This window comes from Struthio camelus, chromosome 2 (genome assembly GCF_040807025.1).
Source record: "Struthio camelus isolate bStrCam1 chromosome 2, bStrCam1.hap1, whole genome shotgun sequence".
In the NCBI taxonomy this organism is placed as follows: Eukaryota; Metazoa; Chordata; class Aves; order Struthioniformes; family Struthionidae; genus Struthio; species Struthio camelus.
This window is the reverse complement of record NC_090943.1, coordinates 107,715,900-107,736,655: the sequence shown is the minus strand read 5'-3', so window position 1 is coordinate 107,736,655 and position 20,756 is coordinate 107,715,900. Positions and strand designations below refer to the sequence as shown.

The 20,756-nt window shown below is 36.2% G+C and overlaps 1 protein-coding gene across 3 annotated transcripts in view; it reads left to right on the top strand.

Moving 5' to 3' along the window:
* The window catches only part of ZNF407 (zinc finger protein 407), a 348,707-nt gene that overhangs the window by 183,590 nt on the left and 144,361 nt on the right, over positions 1-20,756 (top strand). The window lies entirely within an intron of this gene.

Below are 20,756 nucleotides of genomic sequence, written 5' to 3'. Positions count from 1 at the left end.
GTCTCCCTAGATAGATTTTAAAAGACAGCATTAATAGGGTGATTGTCAGTGACAGGACTTAAGTTGCTATCAGGCAGGGGCTGCTCATGCTAGCCAGGTGACAACACTACTCTTCACAGATTTCTCGCTTGGATATTTTTGTTTCAGGGACAACATGTCGAATAAAACCTGATATTTTTATCGATTGTTCTGCTGGGTCGTGCCACGTGATCCTCTTCTTAGCAAAAAGTAGATGGAGCAATTAGAAGTGCCCATGCCTTTAGGCATGGCCTCTTGTTGTTTTTAGCTCTTGGCCTGTACATGTGTTTGGAAAGGACATACTGAGCCACATCTCACTCCATTTTCTGCAGCTCCATTGGGACTGCTCACTTTCTGGCGTCACCTGTTTTTGCTGGCTGATTTCTTTTCTGTGTTGCTCTTCTCTGCTGTCCTTTGACTGGATTTGTGAAATCTGATGCTCTTCTCATCCATCCACGCTTGTAGCTGTTTACAGAAATAGCCTTTTTGAAGGTCAGACTGACTTGAACACAATCTATTTTTGTTTAATTGTTCCCTAATAATATGATGTATGAATCATTTTTTTCAGTCAGATATTAATAACACATGTTAATGATTGTACAAAACAACAGTATACATGTTCATACCAGAAGTTGATTTTTTCTCTATACCTAAGCGATTAAAATTACGAAAATTGCTACAGATATGAGTCCTTTGTCTGTCTGTTAGTCACTCAACTTGAAAAGCTTCACAGCCACGTGGTGTTACAGTTTTCCGATCTTTTGACTGATGTTTGACTTAAGTATTTGGACTTGTCACAGGATACTCAGCATAGTGGCTTATCTAATAAAGTATTGTTTTGTATTCAAGATGCTTATTTTTAAAGTGCCTTATGAGACCCTGCTACATATTTTTTGTTTATTCTAAGTAAAGTTTAGTTTGTAAGTAAAATCCTATCTTATTGGTCATATTCATATCTAAATTTGTATGTTACAAAGTATTCAAGCTTGCGTTCAGGTTGGCTATAAGATGAGGCTTTCCTACAACCTGTTTTCAATAGATTAATTTTTTCTGATGTTGCTTCTAAAATCTCAGTTAGTAACTCTAACTGAAATCTCACAAAGTAACTCTCTGAAAGAGTTACTTTGTGTAGCAGTGTAGTGTACCTTTTGCCGCTATATCAAATATAGCGTGATGTATGTATTTTCATTGGGAATTCGTCCATATAAAGTTCATAAAAGATAAAAAGAGGGTACAGTACAACTTAACAAGTTGATTCTAATTAGTTAACTGCTCTAGTTAGTAATCTATGTCTGTGGTTTTGAAAAGAGAATACTTATTATGTGACGTTTTCTGACATTTTAGGTCTACATTACAGACAATTTTTGGCAAATATGAGCATACCTGATTTTTCTTCCTAATATTTTATGTGATCATAAATAATTTTCCTCACCAATCTGAGCTCCTGTCAGCATTATGCTCTCACAGACGTAACATCTGGGGAGGAAAAAAAGCCAAACAAAAAAGTATGAAACCAAGACCTACAGTTCAGCATCAATACTACTTTTGTAGTAGGATGGGAAACTGGCAAACTTTCTCTCCCAGAGTAACCTTTTTACCTCTCATTTTGTATGGCTTACTTCTTCCATGCCAGACCTTCTACCTCTCAATCAGTTTTCATTATCTGAGGGTTTGTGTTCTCTGTGTTATAGGTTATGCACAGAAAAATACGTTATTTGTAAACAGAAATAACAAAATATATTCTGTTTCCTTGGAATAGCTTAAGTAGCTTATATTTGCCATTTGGGAAGATAGGACTGGTTCTATGGGTGCCTATTTACTGATTTCCAATTTGTAACCTATCTCTGTATATGAGGAAAAGCTTTTTTTGAGGAAAAGCTCATGCAAAGAGTATTTGCATCTAGGAATATGTTCAGCTCTTTCAGGAATATGAAGTGTGTCCTTTGGTCTTGTGTTTCCCTTTGATTCTACAGTTATATGTTGTTTTTGTGGAACATAGTTGTTGTGGTAGGTCATTGTCATGAATGAAGAGGTGAAAAGGGCTAATGTGCTGATATTTTTGAATATCAGGACAAGAACTTGAATTTCCTTTAGTAAAATAATGGAAACTTGTACCATCGCTATGTCTTATGCTGTTTAGCACCTGGACGTATGAGTTTTATATGACTGAAAACATATTTAAAGTTTATGCAGCTTTTATTTTCATATCGGAGCTGTGATTCCAAAGGAAGAGTTCATTCTAGTTCTCAAAGCAGTAAGATAAATACTTTATTTAAATTGCAGCCACGTTATTTCAAAGTGAACATTAAGGATGTTATAAGTTAGGCAGGGCCTGATTTGTGCATACTTGTGAGGAAGAGCTCCCAGGCAAATGAAAGCCTGTTTTATAAGTAACAGTGATGTTGTAGGTTAGCTTATTCCTTAAGTTCGTGTACGCAGTCAGTATGCTGTTCAAACAAGCGGGCATTTTGATTTCAGTTCTGATGCTCAGGTGTGACAATGCTCTATTTGATGCAATTGAGTGACCAAAATATAAAGACTGTTTTTTGTAAGCTTTGCTTATGGAATCCAATAGGGCATGATATGAAACTGCCATCTCTTTTTGTAGAAGACTCCGATGGAAGGAGGTTCTTAGAGGCACAGCAGATTAAGTGCTCTAATTTTTGAAACAGCCTTTATGGTGGAGCTGGTAGTGATGCTGCAACACACAAATTTGTCTTTATAAGGGTACATTTCAAATGTTGTGATTAGAAGCAGTGTTCCACACTTCCTTTTTACCACAAGAATAGCACAAAGAGATTTAAATAGGACTGGAAGATCTGATCCTCCATCTTCTCACTTTAATACAGCTGAATTCCTAAACTGTATCCAGCTGCGGTCCTTGGAAATTCCAGGCAACTGTGATAGGAAATAAGTGTAAACTTTGTAATTGTGAACATGTAGTTGTCAAGCAAGTTATTCTAAAATAGATACCTCATGCCTCATGATAAAGAGGACTCAATCACTTCTCACACCACTGCTGCTCTTAACTACCAAGAAGGACGTTTGGATTGGAGGCTTCTGAATTGCAAAATTTCCCAGAAAATGGAGCTTGTGTTGTTAGCGGTTTGGTAACAGCAGCCTTTAATAAATAATTGAAGGTGTATCCTCTACTGCAGTGGTCCCTACCACGTTGTTCACAGACCTTTCAAAGTTGAGGAAGTCTGCAACGCCACCACAGAACATGCAGGGATTTAAAACAGAGCCCCCAAAGAAAAGCTACGTGGTGATTCTTGTAGCTAGTTACTGGCTCAGCGCTGTTGATTTACACTAAAATCAGCGCATGACAGTAAATGGGATGTAAGCGAGTCTCCCCCCCCCCCCCAACTACAACAACAGAAATTAGAGACTAAATGGAGACCATGCACATGTATGTGCTTGCATTTGTGTTCTTCGCTTCACGCAAAATAATATTCTTACTAAAATCAGTTTGGTTTGTAATAACAGGCAAGTAGCTGTACATAAAGCTGAACACAAGTAGAACTCTGCGCTTGATATTCTCAGAGTAAAATTCACAATCATATTACCTATAGAGATGGTAATGATTCCATTCTCTAACTATAGGTAAGTCAGTGCTTTAAAATCAAGGTAGCTTATTTCTTGCAATAACACTCCCATTGTAACTGCAGAGAAATAATAGAGGGGGAAGTCTCATATCAAAGCCAATCTAGATAGCTCTTGCTTTTATAATACCTGATATCCAGGAAAGGCAAACTTGCACGTCAGCTCATCGGTTTGAAATAATGTGTTAAGGCTACATATTGTTCCATTGCAGTTCTTAGCTCAAGCAAGTTACTCAAATGGGAGCAACTTATTGGAATAAGCCTTTTGTTTAATTTCAGTCGCATATGAGCGTTCAACAAGTCTGTGTGGCTCAGTTTAGAACTTGTACTCTAAAGGAACAGGCATCCTTGCTGAATAAGTTATTTGTGTACCTTTTGGGAAAATTTTTTTCTGTTTTTTTTTTTTCTCCTCCCTGTTGGGAAAAAAGTTGCCACTTTTAATATTCGTTTTTGTAATTCTGTGATTCTGTAATATTCGGATGGAAAATGGAATGTTATAATAGAATCCTCTCTTCTGGATTTTATTTGGCTTAATAAGACCTCAAGATGAACAGAAAGACAGTAGCAGCCTTTTCCCCCTGAAGTGATATCTAATGGTATAGTAATATTCTTCCATTTCATAAACTTGAACACAGCCTGAATTAAATGTATTGCTGTATCTTTGCTCCTAACGTGGGAAAACATTACAAGGAGAAGCAAATTTTGAGTTTCAATTCATTTTAAAATTCCTTTTTATTCAGTTTGATACAGCCTTCACAGTGTAAGAAATCCAGAGAAATGTTGTATTATCACTTTGTCAGAGGGTCTGACAAGATCCCAAACAATAAATTATTCTTCTCCGTTTATAACACTTAAATGTCGCTGTGATTAGAACTTTTTCCCTCAACCCGTGGATACAATCGTTTCTATACGGCTTTTTTTATTCTGTTGAAGAAAGAGAAATAAAGGCAATCCTGTTTCCTCTCCCAAATTATCATAAATATTGGAGATGCAGATTTTTCTTAGATCATTAGCATATCATGCTGCGACCCACACCAGAATGTACCATTAACAAAGCAGCCTTCATGTAATTAATGTAAATAATATGGAACTACAGCATGAGTAACCCAGTCAGCCTTGGCAAAAAGCATTTGTCATAACGCATCATCTAAGGAGCTCGGCCTCAATTCAAATTAAACTTCATGGGTTTGCCCCTTTATTTTTTCCTCTAAAGCTATAAATTTCTGTGAAACATGCACCTATATAGGAGAAGAAAGCAATCCAGAAAGCTGAAATTAAAATTTCATTATTTACTGTGCTTCTGCTGCAGAGGACAATTAGTATCTTCATAAAGCTAGAAATGTAGATACTAAGAATGCAGCTGAGGGCTTTTTTTTTTTTTTTTTTTTGCTACACTTAAAAGTGTTTTCAGTCCTCTGCTGCTGCCAGCAAATCTAAAGTATGGTGTTATGTCTGCCATTTGCTTCTATTGCCCTCTGACTCCAAAACACAGAGGAGCATTGTAAATTTTTCATGAAGAGGTTTCAGTCTGTAAAACAGCAAACAGGAATAATGTTTTAAATGCAATCATTGTCAAGCCTGAACAATGTAATTTATCAAGAGAGCAGTTTGTACTATATAATAAGTTTCATATATTAATACAATTTTTCATCTGATGTCAGGCTTCTGATTTATGAATAGCCCATGATCTAAGGTGATCATTGAATTATAATTCAAGTAATAAGAAGCCAGGAACAAGACACTGCAACTGCTACCCTGCATTAGCTTACATGCCACCAAGCCAATTTACTAAACAACCGTGGGCTAAATGATACAGTTTTTCTAATTCAAAGAAGGCACTCGTTAATTAGATAAAGGCTAAAGCTCTCATTATTTTTAAATGATTTAAGAACGGGTAAAGATCTTACAGCTTATACTGCAGCTCTAATAGTTCTCTGCTTACTGCCTTGTAATAAGAGTATTAAAGACAGATGGCCCATGCTGATTTAAACCAATTACAACATTTAATGTATACTAGTAGGAATGACTATTCATAGGCACATCAGATGTTAATATTCTACATGCTACAGATAGTTAAAACCCCACTTATTAATGTGATTTATGAGTAATTTATTTCATTTTGCTGATTTTTTTTTTTTTTTGGTAATCAGATTCAGATATATATGATTAGGATACTCTTTAACAACTAAAAAACTTATTTCCTAGAAACTAGCCTCTCTGCAAAAACAAACTAACAAAAACCATCTTATTTCATTTATTTCCGCATCATTGTAAATGGCAGATAGCTATTTAAAGTCATTAAAAAGTACCATATTCTGCATCATTCATGTTCTAGAAAAGTAACAGTGATGATCAACATATGCATCTTGGTTGCTGAAGAAAAAATATTCCTGAGCATTTTTCAGTTCCACAGACTAAAAGCTTTTTTTTTTTTTTTTTTAATTGAACTTTCAAATAATATAGCATTGATTCTTTACTCCATAAGTTAACAAGAGTAAAATAGTGAGGTCATCAAGGGCTTCAGTTTCTTTCACTTAAATCAGAGTTTGACCAAGTGTAACATAATTCCTGCTATATATACTTCATGTTTTAAATTCAGTTTGTATCGATGTGTCTGTTTTGTGGCACCATTATGTGTGTTTATCTATATTTTCTTCTGCAAGAGTCTTTTATATTTTATGTAAGACAGAATGGCTCCCTTTGAGCAAGAACAGCAGCTTCAAACGTAGCTCCGTCTTTTCTCTCCCCTCATCCAGGCCTTCCATCTGTCTCTGCGCCCATAACCTTAACATCTTTCCCTGACCATGAACTCTCCTTCTCCCACTTCTCAACCACCTTGTATAGTCTGTATATCTGCCTGTTGCCATTTCTTCAGCACTGTCTATATTTATCTTTGCCTCTCCTACTACCCTGATAGAATTTGGGTTACTGCCTTCATACCTACACCTCTTAACTGCTGCAGCTCCCTCATCCGTGCGCAGGCTGATTTCAGCACTGCAGGTGTCCACCTGGATCTCACCTGGACCAGGAGCAGGGCTGCAGTCTCCCGCAAGGGCTCCCCGAATCATTTGAGATGCTGGTTTGCGATTCCTTCCTTCCTTCCCTCCCTGGTTTTAATGCCCCACGTACTCTTCCATGCCCCAAGGGTCTCGTTTCCCTTCAGCCTCCGCCTGATCCTCCCCGTTCGCTGGCCGGGATCTGCCCTCTGGCCCCTCTTGGCTTGGGCCGCCGCAGCTTCTGCGCCTGCTGGCAGCCTTCTGGTGGCTCCCTCCCTCTTAAATTCCTGTCTAGTGCCCGTGTCTGTTATTTTTTCTTTTCCAGTCCTTTGCTTGGATGTAGGAATTAGAATTTTAAGAATGCTGTGGTCAGGGGGGAAACGTTTTGTAGAGATGGGCTGGAGTCAAAATCCTAGCTCTCACGGTTCCTACGAGTAGGAGAATTGGGACCCCAGCTTAGCACTAGGCTTTGTGGAGTTTCTTATTTCCATAGATAAGATGAACTGACGTGTAAGGTGAAAATACAGGCCTGCCCCTTCCCTTCCCACAAATCTGTATATAGCCCAATTTTACATCTTGTGTGAATTCTAATATTTAAGAATAGCAGTTGTCTGAGCGATTTAATGACTAACATGCTCCTTCAGTGCAAACTGCGAAGCAACAGAACCGAATAATAGAGACTTCTCTGCAAGTCTGTTGTTTTCCCCCCATGTTTGTTTTAGAGTCCCAACAAGATGTGTTATTAATGGACCCTGAGTAGAGCAAGTTATTTGTTATGGTAACTTTTTGACCTATTTAATAAGTACTTAAAGGAGTGTAGTGCAGTTTTTATTGTACTCTGCTGTGTACAGTTATGAAGTGTGGTACATAATAAAATAAAAGCAATAATGTGGATATTTCAGAGGGATCCATCACAGCAGACCTGCAGCAACATATTTCATCTGGTTTGTCTGGTTATGAGGCCTTGCAAGTTATAGCTGAAATAACTAGGAACAATATTGTGGTTATGACTTGTGATTGTTTACCATTGTAAACAGCAGAGTTATTATGTGTTTACCCTTTTCGGTGCTCAGAACCATTTTTTAAATAAGTTCATTAACACCTGCATACATTTAGCTGTGAAAAATGGAACGTCGTTTACACGCTCGTACCTTAAAAATATTTGCGTCGACTAGCGACAGTAAAACGCATCTAATTTAAAGCACAGTTTTATTGAAATACGATTTGGAAAAGTGGAATTATTTAAAAAGACTAATCGTTGCGCAGTTAATGCAAAAACACGCGCAAGGTTATGAAGGTCCTTTATGTGACAGTTTTCAAGTTTAATTTGGGAGTGCAACTGCTAACTTGGACAACAAAGCTGCTGTATGAATTCTTGAAAATGAGTCATGAAAAAGATGCGAGTAGTTAGCTGTTACTTGATGGTGTGTGTGTGTTTGTTCTTTTTCTTTGACTTTTGTCTTTTTTTTTTTTTTTTGGAAGAGGTTTTACCCCAGATCTAGTTTTTTATATTCCCTGAAAATAGCAGTCACCTAAAATCTTTATCCAAGTCCTCAGAGAAGTCAAGTGAGAGTTTTCACCGAAACAGAGGATGTAAGTGTTGAGCCACTGCTGGTAATTTTTTAGTGAGCGTTTTTTTCATTTTCTTCATATTCTTGTGGCTACAACTTTTGTAACATCCTGAGCGCAAGGGAAAAACCAACTGCTTGGACCTCCAGGAAGCGTCCTGATGATAATCAGCCTCGTGTGCCAGACAGAAAGGCTGATAGTCAGAAATTGCTCTTTAAACTAAGACAGACTGTCAGTCTTCAGGAATGGTGGGGAATGGCCTATTTATGTAATCAGATACTAAAGCTGGGAAGAAGCTGTCAGGCGCATTCTTGTTGTGTAAGCAGCAGGCAAACTGTGCTTTATCTGACAGACAGTGTGTAAATCTGTCCATGCAAAAATCCAAATGTTTAGTTTGCTTCTAGTCACTGTAATAATCTGCTTATTTTCTTTTGCTGGAGCGATGACATCATTTAGCAGAACGCACCGCAGACAGGAGTCCTAGATAAGGCTCTGTTACTGTCAGTCATTCACTCCTTGATTGGCAAGGAGATAAATAGGAATTTACTAGAGGTTTGCTTCCAGCTAAAAGAGCAGACAACACCTTAGGATAAGTACTTGAAGAGGAAACGTGTTTAGCACTCTCAGCCTTACAGCTTGGAAAAATGTCTAGAAATGAGAGTCCTTCAAAAAATTGGTATTTTTTAGCAATAGCTGAACAGTCCCTCCTGAAGGGAGGAAGTACACAGGTCAATTGAAAAAAATAAGCAGTCGCCATAGAGGAGTAGAACAACCTGTGCATATGTTCTGTGTATCTATTTTCGTTTCAGTGTCACCATATTTGAGAATGAGCGTTGTTTCTCTCTGAAGTTTGAAGATGCTGATAATGGTGTATCATTCATGGTACTGTCGTTTTCCTGATGCTACATCAGGCCAGACCTTCCTTGGAAAAATACCCTGGTTTTGACATTAACTGTGATTGTCTATACATTATTTGTATCATGGAAATTATTATTCAAGAATGGTTTCAAAGTTACTCTGTGGCCAGTAATTAGACAGTCCATGACTTAACCTTGCCAAATACTTTTTTGCTATTGTCAGGGATATATTTTGCTATCGATAGGGTGAAAGGGAAAACTTAGAAAGAAAACTACAGTATAATAGGGAAGATAATCTAATAGTTTGTAATGGCATTTAATCTCCTAAATCTTCGGATGTCGTTTAATTTTAAAGGTTAATAAAATATGATTGAAATACATCTGAAATATAGTTTAAGAAGAGTAATCTGTCATACTGCAGATCCACTTTTTTGTTAATCTAATGATTTAGGGTGAAACCATAGGAAATGCAAATACTTGTTTGAATCATAGACTTCAGAGCGCTTATAAGTTCTGCTGCACATTTTAAAAGGCTCCTTTAGAATTCACAGGAATAATCTGAATAAAATTAATCTCCGGGTCACAAAAAGGTAAGCTACGACAGAAACTTGACCCATTAGAGCAACGTACCTGGCGGAAGAAGGCATTTCAGTGTATCAAGTCAATTGTTCATAGTGCTATTGTTCCCAAAATGTTAGGGACCATAAATGACCAGCTGTTAAAAGTGTAATGATTTGTGCAACAATGCTCTAATCCTCTTGTGTTTATATTTAGAAGGAGAACTGCATTTTGAAATAGTAAACTGGCTTAGGAATCACAACCTCAAATGATAGCATCTTAATTAAAAATACATGCTTATCTTAGTAATGTTATGCACCTCTCCTATTTAAAAATAGGAAGAGAACAACAATTAAACACTTTCCATGTGCTAATTTTTGTTTAATTTCCAAGAGTTAACCTTCTGAGAAGAAAGCTTCGGCTGGCACGTTAATGTTAAACATTATCTTAAAAATAGTGATAAATACTACATAAAAAAGCCCAAGTAGCCTTTTTTTCCTATTGAATCTTGAGATGCTTTCTACAGAAATATCAGTGTATTTTTAATGAGATTGTACATCAGTTTGTATGTTGTAGTTTAGACATACTAGTTTTAGTTATTTTTAAATGTGCAGTTTTTACAGTAGACAGAATGTATATGATTTAGGACTCATCACAGCCCTCTGAATAGCACTTGGCATTTTAGCAAAATGTGTGATATTAAAAAGACCGTGAATTTTAGCAAGATTTTCATTTTTTTTCTCAGATGTATAATATTCCTCTCTGCTCTCGGTTCTTGTATTCCACATGTGCAACATTTTGCATGTTATATTAAAACAATTATATCAGTCTTATTGTCTCACACTATACTGAGTTCAGCTGTTAGCACAAATAATATTGTTAAGTCAACCTACTTCTGCATTTTATGCCAACTGAGTGCTATGGTATTTTATCTAAATCACAGGGGAAACGAAATAAAATCTTACCAAAATTAAGTTTCAAAGCGATCTTGATAGATTGACCCAACGCTTCCAATTTAATTTTTTTTACAAATACTGTAAAATCTTCTAAGGGTCAGTATTGGACTTTCCTTTGCTGGAACACAAACAAAATTCTAAGGGATGCATTTTACTTGAATTTAAATATCTTCCTGTGTTGTTGGCAAACCGTGTTCTGCATATTATGCCAGTAGACAAAACCCTGAAGATGTAAAATGAGAATGAGCAGTTGTTTTGATTATACTCGCTGAGATACAATAAACAAACAGATGAAAAGTAAATGAGAATTTGGAAACTCAGTTTTTAATAAACTAATAATTTGTTAACAATATAAGCCTGATGTACTTTATCTTAGTCCTTTTGACAAGAGTCATTTTGCTGTAGCTGTAGCATCATCACAGAGCCTGATCTAATACTTATAGAACTCAGTATAATCTCATTGACTTCAATACAAGTTGAATTGGACTAATAATGAAAAATCGCATTATAATAATATTAGATTTAGAAAAAATAGTGCTTATAGCTGATTTGAGTCAAACTGAGTTTGTCTGATATTTTACCGATGTCAGTAAAATCGTAATATAAGTTGATATTGCTTTGCCTTGACAACTGTGGACTCTTATTCTGTGAATGTATTAAAATCACAAACCAGCTGTTCTTCTCTTGTGAGGCTGTAAAGATATTTGTCTAAATACAAATCAAAATAAGTAAATTTGTAAAAACCAATCTCTAATGTTATCAACTGCAAAGATGAAAAAAGGCATATTGCCATTTTTCTTATTTTAAATTTTTATTAAGTGTGTGATACGATTTTTTTCGGTATATAGTTTTATTTTTCCTTTAAGGGATTTTCTGTTTTTCTTTTTGAATTTTGTAATAAATGACAGGTTTATTTTATTCAATATGATCTCATGTGAAACTAAATTAAAAACATCAAAGATATTAAAAAAATAGAACTAGTTGAATAGAAAGCTGATTTTTTCTTTAAATTCAAAATTTTAATTTTCTTCTTCTGTTAAATACCTATTTAACTGAGCTGTTTGATTGCAGGGGGGGAAAAATTATAGGAATTCAGCACCTTTGTGTGTTTGAAATCTATTCTATTTCATCATATTTAAAAAAAGCCTAGGTCTGTTCTAAGTCTAAGGAAACTTTCTCTTCTCTCTCCCCAGTCTATAAAAGAACACCTAACACACATCAATAGTAAGCCAGGCTTTGTTAGTTGTTACAGCGGTGGAACAATTTATTTCTTTAGAAAGCACCTTTAAAATGAAGTTTTCAAAATCAAAGTATTTATTTATTTATTTATTTAAAAGCATTTACAAAACAAGGTTATGTCATAAATGACTCTCTGTTGTAATTTGATCTTTTGGGGAATGTTTATGAGGAAACAGTGCAATCCACACTTCTCTCAGGCAGATGAGGTTTTCCTGTTGATATCTGAAGTCAGGTTAAAATTACACACCAGATACACACTATCACTGTCTGGCATGTGGATTTGAGTAACTCTGATAATAGAAAAAGTGCAAGGGAAGTACATTAACATATATGAAATGTAATTAAGAAATAGCTGAATGACAAATACATAGTCTTTTACTCTGCTTCCCAATATTCATTTGGTCAGAATTCAGAAGAACCTTCTTCAGGCAAGTAAAATCGTTTTTAAAAGCGTTAAGCCATGTTCTTAACAGCCACGCATCCCTCAGGACTGCTGCCATTTTCCGGGCTCTCTGAATCTCTCTGTAATGGCTTGGGATTTCCAAGGGCACGAGGTGCTCCTAAAATATTTAGGGTTGGAGGCTGTCAGCCAAATGTGGTTGGATTTGAAGTGCTTTTTGGTACAAAAAGCCCACGATGGGTCTCAAAAATCCTTGACTCCTCAGCCGGTGCAGTCCTCCTTTTCTTTTGCCATAACACCTAACAAAACCCTGGCTTGAACAATGACACACAAAACAATCCTTGTCCTGTAAGTGCTGAAGTCTTCTGGTCTTCCCACCCTTCTGCTGATGCCGTATCTTCCAGCTACTGGATGAGCTCTGCAGTTTATGGAGGGAAGCCTTCATTCTCACGCTTTTCCTTTGTAAAACCTCAGGTCTGCCCGGATTTTCAACTTCATAAAAACATTATGCTCTCGTCATCTCTGGCTACATGAAAACAGCTGTCTCTCAGTACGTGAAGTCTTTATAGGCATTTTCAAAGACTGTTTCAGCTGTGAAAGCTGAAAACAAACAAATAAACAAAACCCCAAATCCCTTTTCTTTCTCCTTGATGATCTTGCTGAGCATAATGTGCTTGACACCAAACTTTTTAGAAATATATGGCGTGGTGTAGTTTCTCTGATAGCATACCACTTTGCTGTTTTACAAGCTTCAGCATGTCACAGATTAAAGCTTTGTTGGATGCAACAAAGTTGGCAATAAATAAACCTCTCTGATGTCACTGTGACCTAAATTAAACTCGTTGTGTTTTGTTTGTTTTGTTAGTAAAAGATTAGTTTTCATCACATTTAAAAAAACCTCAAGGAGGTAAAAAGTGGGTTTTTATCAAGATTTTAATAAAACTGGAAATTAATTGGGGGAGGAGGCAGGATAGCTTCTTAGACTCTTATCTCTTGGTGTCTAGCCATTATTTATGCTGTACTCCTTTTGGATGCAAAGGATAGAAGACTTTAACATCATAGAAAAATCAGAAATACAAGAACGGTCAAACTAACCGACTACAGATGTGCTGTTTATCTCCAGCATTTGGTGAATATACAGAGATGAGTTTTATTTGTGTTTTTTTATAAGTAGAGGTGCTTGAACACAGGGGTAGTCAGAAGCCTGAAAGGAAGATAATTACTTTCCCTACCCAGGTCTGATAGTATTTATTTGTGGGCAAATATTTTATTGATTAGACTACAATCTTATACATAGTTAGATCTCTAATCCTAAAGAGGAAACTTTTTATAGGAAAACTCTTTTCAGGGTTTAAACTATTAACTTTGTATTCAGTGAAGCTCTTTCTTGATAGTCCTGTCTTGGAAACATTCATGAGACAACTTACTCACGGGTCAAGTCTCATGTGAGTGGGAGTTCTGTTTAAGAGAAGACTATAAGATTTGGCTCAAGATTAGTGTGTGCCACCGCTTATGAAGCATCCAGCGGTCTGTGAGCTGTTTGTATTGGCTCTCAGGAGTTATTTATTCTGATGACCCTGCACATTGTCAGTGTTGCTATTCTGCTATACACTACTAATGTTACGACTGAGAACTGCTAGATTGCCAAAGTGAGGGGGAACCCAGTCCCCCACCCCACCCCATCTTGGATAGCAAAGATCAAGACCATTGTTAAAATGTAGAAACCGTTTTCCCTTTGTGAAAGAGGAAACAACAGGTAATATCAAGGTACCAATAGTTTTGAGTTCAAATATTTGATTATCTTCATTTGCCTTCCATTACCAAAGGATATTGAAGGACATTTCTGAAATTCTTGAAGATATGTGATGGTTAAATTACAATTAAAACTGAAAGGTGTTTCTAAAGACAAGATTTTCTTTAAACTGTTTTGGTCTCTGGAGACGTCCTAAGGATATGAATGACTTTTTGACGTAACCTTTGGAAGATATATGGTATTCCAAGGCACCTGCATCTCATCTTCCTTGGAGAGGTACAAACATTTGGTAACAGAACCTATGCGTAGAAGCGTGTAGATCCTTGCGGTTCGAATCTGGTTTGATCTTCTAAACTTCAGTATAGTGTATGGTACTTTTCAAAATTAAAGACCTTTGATTGAAAACACGTGGGTGAGTCCCACTCAGGCTAGTTTATAGATTGAATTGCAGTTCTAATTTTTTTTTTTCCCCTCGTCTGTTTGCAGGCCATGAGCTAGTTGTGCTTATGCAAAATACTCTACGGAGTGTTTGGTCAATTGATTTATTTTCTTCTAAAGAATTCAAACTATTCTATCATTTTGTCACCTAGGATCTATTATAAATCTATGAGATTTTCCAGACTGTGGAATTATCAATTTATTAAGAGCAGTTTTAGGGTAGAGCAAGCTTTTCTTCCAGGAAAAAAAAAAAATCTATGTGTAAGTAGCATGCACTGTAGTCACAACTGAGAAATTTATGATGGATAACAATTGATAAAGGTAATGGAACTGCAAAAGAATGGCCTACTTCATAGCACTGTTTCATTAGATTGTATTAATCCAGGAGTTTTCTTTTTCCAATGCTATGTTCAATTGTAGGTAAAGAAAAAAGTGTTCAAATGAAACCGTAAGTTTTATTGATATAAAAGGTTTTGAATCATTACTATTATATACAGATATTCAGTTTTTTCTACATTATATATTTGTCCTAATAAAAACTCACAGAGTAGTGTTAATGAAACATACCTTTATGTGCATTAAACAGTAGGCTGTGACACTATTTTAAGTGATTGTATGTTATAAAAAGCTCTGCAGAAAGATTAATGTTATAAAATTGACAGAATGTTATAACACTGTAGAAGATGATAAATTTTAAACTTTCCATTATGCCTTAATGAATACAATGGGAATCATGAGGTTGTGGCTGGCGGTTGCATCATGTCTTTCAGCTGGCTCGTAAGGCTGTTTTCCACACATAAAGTAACCTTTAGTCCATTTTCACTTATACTTGGTTCCATTTTAAAATGTTTTAAAATTGGAAGATACAAATTTAAAGTGTTGTTCTATTCTGAAAAGCAACAATGTGAAAATAGTACCTGCCACCACAACAGAATAACTATTTTCAGAGTCATAAATGCTTGTGAAAGTGACAGAAATAAATTTTGACTACATTTTACCTCAAACTGTACTGCAGAGTTAAAAGAGATATACAAGAATAAGGTATATGCTCTTCTGGCTTATATATCACCAGTGAAATTCTTAACTAACCTTTAACTCTAGGCCCCCATTTTTCCCTGCTGTGCTTCTGCTTCGCAGGCAATGGACCAATTTTGTCACTTCTGTAAAACAGTGCATTTAGCTCAGTGAGTTAGGACAGGTAAATTTGAAATTGGCAATATTTCAAAGCTATAACTAAGGTCAGAAATTGATCAGTATAACCTACTGCTGATGCACAAGTCACAGACAACAATCTTATTTTAACACTGAGAGTTGTGGTAATGGCAGCTGTGAGAACAGGTTTTTCCTCAGAGCTGAAGAAATTTGAGTGCTGATAAATGCAGAACCCCTCAGTTCCATTTTTGAGAGACTTCAGGGGTTTTTTTTCCCCTCAGGAATGTGATACATCACCTTATACCTGGCTTAATTTTCCAAAATGCCTCCATTTTTTAGGTATGCAATTCTTTCATGCAAGCATCCTTTTCAAAGGAGAACTAGATGTCTAAAACAATCCCTTTTTAGTCATTTATTGGCATTCAAAGTTAAAACAATTGCTTAACAATGGTTATAGTTCAGTGGTGAATGATGTTTTAAGATGTATACAGATTATATATTTTGAGCACAGACTGTGAGCCACCAGAATAACAAAGGGAAAACAATATGCATTTCAGGATAACTTTTTTGTGAATTTAGAGAAATGTACTTTCTTGTTGAAATAGAGGTTGGAACTTAAGGTCATAATCCAGTTTTGGTCATCTGCAGAACTGGTACCCAATTCAGTGTTGCTTTTAGATATGTTGCCCAGCTTTCCATCCTACTACCACGCCTGTCTCCTTAAATACTTGTAATCTTCTTGAGGGGAGAGTATTTCCTTTCCACATTTCCTTTCTGCCCTTTAGGAAGCTTGTCCTTCTATTCAGTGCTTACCAGAAAGACGTGATGGACTCATACTCAGTGTGACTGTACTATCAATATCTTCTGTATAGACTTCTTATAGTAATATGTGAAGTAATAGTTGAACTAACAATCATCTGGGTTGAACACTAAAAAATTACTATGGCATTTTTAAAGCCTCTTTCCCCCACCATTAATTTTGAATGATTCAAGTCCTGAAAATGTAGCTTTTCATTAGATTTCAAGGCCCAAGATCTAAATGGTTTCTTATGCATAACTTCCGATTGGAAAATATCAGTTGTACCTGTTTCCTCTGTAATCCTACCTTGGAGATTTTGGCTTGCAAAGAGGAGAGATAGAGGAAATGAAGAACACACAATTCATGCGTCCTAATTTTAGGCATACCTCAGATACTAGAATGAAATTTAATTTTCTCATACTTGGAGATACACTTGTCATTTGGCTAAAAATCTGTGAAGTGTGAACATTGTGGGATAAGAGTAAGCATAAGAAGCTGGGATGGGTTTAGGAGGATTTAGGGAGCCGCAAGGCAGATGGCAAAGGTGGGAGCTAAGATGGAGGACCTGAAGAAAAAAATACCTGAGTACAGACTCAAAAAACAGTAAGCAAAGGGAAAGAGGGGATGTAATGTAGGGACAGAAGAGCTGATAAATTGTAGTGTGTGCTTTCAGCCAGAAATCTGAATTTAACCTGGGATTTGTTAGGCTCTTGTGCCCTCAGCAAATTTTAGTGAAATCTAATGCAGAGAGTCGCTCTTCCACCATTGGCTCATGTAAAGGATAGCTGTTGTCTGTTTTATGAATTGTGGTAGAAATTTATACTGGCTGCATTGATGGATCATGTGAGAGCTTATGTTCAACAATTTGGAATTAGGAATTTTTGCTGTTCATACATGCTCTTTAAGAAAGTGAAGAGATTAAAAGTTAAAAACCTATGTTAAGTTTTGCTTTTGAAAGTTATAAGATGCCACTCAACTTTAATTTCATCTTTTTTCCTATTTTCATGTACCTTTCAGCTATGCGTTCTTTCACCCTCTTTTTAACACACAGAATCCCTGCCTCATTTAAGGCACAGGATAGATCATGCTCTGTAGGTAGTTCAGGATCATCTTCCTGTCTGTCGGATTTTGCTTCACTTAAGAAATTTTAAAGAAATGTGATGAGTGAGGTCCCTGCCTCATTCTGTAGATAAGAACTTTAGGAGAGAAAAAAGTCTGCCCGTCTTTAAGGGCTAAAAATCAGATTCTAATTCTGCCTTTTTCACAAGACATCTCTGCTTTTGGTTAAAGTAGTTTAGAACCATTTTAAAAGGCATTTGTAGACGCAAAACAGTATCTGGAGTTATTTTTAAAGGGCCTATGTACTGAGCCGCATACACAGGTACCTAAATGCTTTCAAAAATATGTCCTTAAAATTCTACTTTCCATTGCTGGAATTGCTTTTTTTTTTCTTTTCTTTTCTTTTTTTTTTTTTGGCCCTATGTTGAGATAACTGGGGCAAGTTTGAAAAAAGACTGAGGTCTCACAGCTGCTGCTAGGCTGTTCCGGGCCATTTTTGAGCCCACAAGGCAATAAATAATGAGGGGAAAGTGTCATCACTGGAGACATGCAGGCTACCCGTAGGAGTGCTCTGAGGGTTCAGGTAAGCGGGAAAACTCTGGAGTGCTTTTACCATCCCAGATGAAGCTGCAATACTGGATGCGCTGGTGCTGGAGGTTTTAAGGAAACGTAGGTGCACATCATACCTTCCCTCTGCCCAGACAGCACGGTTTGGTGGAGAAGGAGCTCAGGCATACAGGTTACTTTCCAAGAGAAAAAAATCTATTCAGAAAACTTGAAGTGAGAAGTATTCTGACAGAGAAAAGTCTTTTCCACCCTATGATGCCTGTAGAGCAGGGCCATCCTCAGTGGTGAGGAACCCAGGAGTCCTGTGAGAAAAAAATACTCTAATAAACTCTGCATGGATACATTCATTTACATTCCTTGTAAACTACATTCTGCTGCTGCCAACCAGTTTATGGCCACTAGTGATACTACCACTTCTTCCTATAAGAAAATTATGCCTCTTACTAACTGTAAGTGGGCACAATCCATCAGGAAATGAGCAGCAGTGCTGCTGGCATCCTGTGCTTCAATATGACCTTTCAACAGAGATAGAAATATAAAAATACTGCCTTAAACTTAGATCATTAATTCTTGAAGAAAATTCTGATGCAACAGTTGGAGGTGAACTACAGAAACTTGCTAAAACAGCTAAAACACTCTAAGCCTGCAAACGCCGAGAAATAAAGAAAAGAATAGAAAGAAAATAAAGAAACAATACCTGATTAATTTAACAGCTGTCTATTAAAAAAAAATACATAAACTAAAGTCGCTGACCTGCTGTAGGGTCTCTGAACTTGAGACAGGTAGAAATCAGTATTAGCAGCGATCACCGTAGCCTCCTCTGATCTTTTTCTATTTTTGAAGGAGAGGCATACCAAAAAATACAATAATAAAAAGGGAATTTAAGAAATGTCAGAAACCTTACTTGGACTGCTACCAAAGGATGCGGGGGTTAGTTAGAGATGGAGTTGCAGCTTTAATTCTTATTTTTCTGGCTTTTGTCACTTCAAAGACAGACTCTTAGTGTTATTTTAACATTTTTATTGTGTGTGAATAATAGAGTACACATTGCGGTTCAATAGGTGCAATACTGTTAAATGTACGTCTTGGTGGATTTAAAAATGAGGGATTTATTTTGTCATTCATAAAGTTGTAATACAGTCTGGAGAAACTATTTGTTAAAAGATACCATCTACTTAACCTGCTTATTTATTTCTTGTAGTAGAAGGTTAGATCCACAATAAATACATGAGGAAATAAGTAGATAGGGGAATTTATCTTAGAAATAAGATCCCTGTCACGCTTTTGAAATGTGAAATGCATGAAGACCTGTCAGGGAGATATACGGACATGATATTTTTTTACTGTGCATTTGGAAGTATTTAGCTATATTTGTCATTCGCTAGTGCCACTAAGCAGTGATCAAGTGATATAGTAATTTGAAAGTCTGTTTTTGATTCAGCATATATATATATATATATATATATATGCACATATATATATATATATATTTGCCTTTGGGATGTAGCAGAACTGTACACAAGTCTTGATTCTTTTATCTTTCAGTCCTTGCGAAAATAATTCTCTGGGGAAAATTAGCCTTTCCTTAAATAGATTGCTTAAGATAGATAATTTATTTTTAAATATATTCTTTAGCTGGTGATATTATGCATAGATGAAAATTGTTATATTTGTATAGCACTTTGGAAAAAAAAAGACACTGCTTGCAAATTATAGTATTAATGTATTAAAACAGATAGCTTTTCCCTAAATTATGGATAGGGGCATACCTGATTTCATCATTTTGCTTGCACTTGCCAGAAATGATGCATCTTTGATAATGCTGGTGTGCAGGATAGACCTCACAATACAAACAAGAGAAAAATGGTCTAGACAGGCAGAAGTAAAGGCATGTCTGATGCAGGCACAACTGCTGCTGAAGATGGAAAGATTATCACTGGATCACACAGCGATGATATTTTTACAAAAATATCACTGCATATTCTGAAATATACCAAATGTATTGCTACGTATTCTTAAATGGGTAGACTAGTTCTAGCTATGTGAAGGCCAAATGACCTGTTCTCTATGGTTTAGGTAGGTAAAAGAGGTAGAAAAGAGGTGGAATCTATACTCTTCTTTCTTATAAACCTGACCTGCTGGCACCGTGGTCATATCTCCTTGTCATCACCTCCTGACCTGCGCCACTCGTCCTCGGCAGAACACAAAATCTTCTTGCAGCGTCTCTGTATGAATTTTTCCCAAATAAGAAAAAGGATTTTTACAGTACAATGCCGAACATTCAAACAATACCATCGAGGTCACATCATAAGGATTTCACTGTTTGTTTTTGTTTTGAATTACCAGGCCTATAGCGTGCTTCTACACATACATACTAAATAAGTAAACTCACATATACAGTAGGCTTGAGCTAGTTATCCTGGTATTAAAGTTTACCTAATGCTGTATGCTGTCTCTATTGAGATATGTATATGCAGTTAGATTGATTTATTACCTTTTCAGGGAATTACTCTGGCTATAGATCTGTATTTCTGGTTTTATATGTCTATATAGAGAGAGAGATTTTTCTTCTATTTCTCTTTCTTTTTTTTTTTCTTAGCAGAGGAGACTCATTTTATTCCTGCAAAACATGAATAAACATTAAAAATGTAATACAAGACAATAACAAAAGATTATTTGTGGCTTGGATCTCTTTGTTAATTATATTTTAAATTTGTCGGCGTAAAAAAATCGCATTATATTTAAGACAGTGTGGCGTAATTTGAAGGTGCAATTTGAGGCTGATAGAACAAA